The sequence below is a fragment of the Ixodes scapularis genome, unplaced genomic scaffold, assembly GCF_016920785.2.
Source record: "Ixodes scapularis isolate PalLabHiFi unplaced genomic scaffold, ASM1692078v2 PGA_scaffold10__122_contigs__length_95168666, whole genome shotgun sequence".
NCBI lineage: Eukaryota > Metazoa > Arthropoda > Arachnida > Ixodida > Ixodidae > Ixodes > Ixodes scapularis.
In genome coordinates this window covers 26,398,526-26,401,425 of record NW_024609836.1, presented here as the reverse complement: position 1 = coordinate 26,401,425, position 2,900 = coordinate 26,398,526, and the positions used below count along the sequence as shown (strand labels likewise).

General features: G+C 44.7%; 1 pseudogene; it reads left to right on the top strand.

Annotated features, from left to right (window-relative positions):
* Nucleotides 1-1,339: 1,339 nt before the first annotated feature.
* On the top strand, nt 1,340-1,832 carry LOC121834887 (annotated as a pseudogene).
* The last annotated feature ends 1,068 nt before the right edge of the window (nt 1,833-2,900 follow it).

Below are 2,900 nucleotides of genomic sequence, written 5' to 3'. Positions count from 1 at the left end.
TATATGGAAATTTGCCACTCGAAAATTCTAAGTTAAATATATTTATATCAAAAGTGCGGCCACCACATCGATTAGGAATTTAACGGGCTTTATTTGGATATCGTCTATGCCATGGCGTTCGCTCTTATTCAATCCCATGAATACACGGAGAACTTCCGATTCGTATATCGACTGTAGGAAACGTGTGTCTGTTACGTTCTGAGAGATAAACGAGGAAGCGAACCATCTACAAGGAGTATGATCATAGACATGTAGGTTACTGTGGACTATTGATACCGATCGGCAAGCTAAAGAGCTTACTAATACTAATTTCTAAGGGACATCGGATGTAGCATTTTGTACACTGATCAATCAAAAATTTGAAGACTTGCTGTGTTCTGAGTTACAAGGTGACAAATGAATTCTTTTATGAACATAGGTAATAAACCTTTTTTTCCGAATGATTGGTTCAAATGCTTTGTGAGAGCTCACGTGCAATTTAATTAAGCAAACGCCAGCTTTTCACTTCAAAAAAGTATTGCGATTGAATGTAGAATCGTCGATTAGCACGGAAGGTTAAAGATCGCAGAAGCTCCCTCGCTAGAACTTGCTATGGTTATTCGGTGACGCAGGGCTGAAACCACTCCCCCTAAGCCTTAACGCGACGTGTACCTTTCGCTTCGAATCTCAGACATTCCAACGTTCAAACGAAGCTAGAAAAATGCGAATATTTTATGCCTGAAGTTATATCGTAAAATTGTTGATTAGTACAAAGCGTAAAGATGGCAGGAGCTTCCTGGCTAGAAGTTGCTGTGATTATGCAGTCACCTGTGATTATGCAGTCACCTGTGATTACGCAGTCACCACCTAACTAAAATGGATCGAATCACACCTTCTTCAACGTCGTCAGTTTGTTTATGCTAACCACACCAAATCCTCCCAGTGCTCTGTTTCTTCTGGTGTCCCCCAGGGGACAGTACTCGGCCCATTACTCTTCCTAATATATACTAATGATCTTCCTCTCAACATCTCTTCCACTGTTCGGCTTTTTGCCGATGATTGTGTAATCTACCGTAAGATAACCTCTGGAGATGATACTGTAACGCTTCAAGACGACATTTCTAAAATTTCTGAATGGTGTAACACATGGCGCATGTCCTTAAATCCTAACAAATATCAATGCATGTGCTTTTCTCGTTCATTGTCAATTACCTATCCTGTATTTCTTTTGAACACTGTCCCCATTGACTATACTAACCAATACAAATACTTAGGCTTGAATCTCACACCTAATCTATCATGAAATACTCATATTAGAACAATTATATCCTCACCAAACCGCTCTCTAGGCTACATTCGCCGAAACTTTAGATCCTCACCTGAAAACCTAAAACGTATTTTGTACACCATTATTGTTAGGCCTAAATTAGAATATGCGTCCTCCATCTGGCATCCTCATCAGAAAAATTTAACAGACTCCATTGAATCCGTTCAGAACCGTGCTGCTCGCATTATTTTTAATGACAATTCTCGTACCTCAAGTGTATCATCAATGAAGTCTCCGTCTTAACCTTCCTCTACTTTCCTCCCGCCGTCGAATTTCCTGTCTTTCTCTTCTTCATAAAGTCTTCTACACACCTTTCTTGGAAATATCTCTTCTAAACCCGCCCACCTACATATCATCAAGACTGGACCATTCATGCAAGATCGCCCGTCCCGAGTCATCAAGTGAAGCACACCTGCATTCCCTCATCCCTGCAGCAGTTGTGGACTGGAATGACCTCCCGGACGCCATAGTTACCATTCCCGACTCCAAGCATTTCCGACTAGCCCTTCAAAACCACTTGTACTGACCCATTGAGGGTATGTATAAATAAATAAATAAATAAATAAATAGGGCTGAAACAAAGTCCCCCAGGGCCTACGTCCGACGCATACATTTCGCATCGATTTTCAGACATTCCAACGTTTGAACAAAGCTAAGAGAATGCGAAAATTTCATGCTAAAAGCACTCAAAGTTCCATCGGTCCTCGAACACATCCGGTAATCCGAGCACCGGTACGGCGATACGGCTGACGCTGTCTCACAGGCGTTAATATCGAGATGATCCAGAGCGATCTTGCGCAAAAAAGGTATCAAGTCTCATTCCTTCATATTTTCACATTATACCTGCATCAGCGAGCACGAAGAAGCCCGAAGTCGTCCTAAAGCAGCTGCACATCACGGCTACCGCGCACCGAGCAAATTCGCATCCGCCAGCTCTGGGCGCTACCATCTTATCGATGACGTCAACGGCTCTTGTGACGTCACGTGACGAGTTGTCCCTTTTGCGTACAACATGGCGGCAACCGGGGGTGTCACCTCCGAACTTCCGGTTTATAACTCTAAGCCCCTCTACCTCGTTGGTTCAAAACGACCAGTATAAAAGACGGAAACGCAGTGCTCGGAAGTGGTGATCGAGTTACTGTGCTGTTGTTTGGTGTCGGTATGTGCCGTGTATATATATATGCTCAATATGTGTTCAGCTGATGCTTTTAGTATACATAATTCGTCTACATCTGTGTGTAATAAAGGTTCTCAAAGATCCTGAACCGCAATGGTGCCTTGAGCAAATTAAATTATCTTTTGTAGAACATTATTTGGGCGGTACCTAGCGCCGCCTAGCCTAGCTACTTGCAATTACCATGCTTGATTCATGGCCTCCGAGATCCAGAAGCGCGCGCGCGAAGGCTTCTCCGGCCGTCCCATTCGAGTCGCTCCCCAGCAGAAGAGTGTAATTGCGCTAACTCTGTCGCTCGCCGCGAGGCGGCGTTGTCTGCCCAGTCATAACAGAGGGCGAGCCGTCAGCGTCGCAGGTAGAGATCTGCACTTGTACGGGCCAGACCGCGGGCCACGGGCCGGCCCGGCCCTCGGGCCGAGC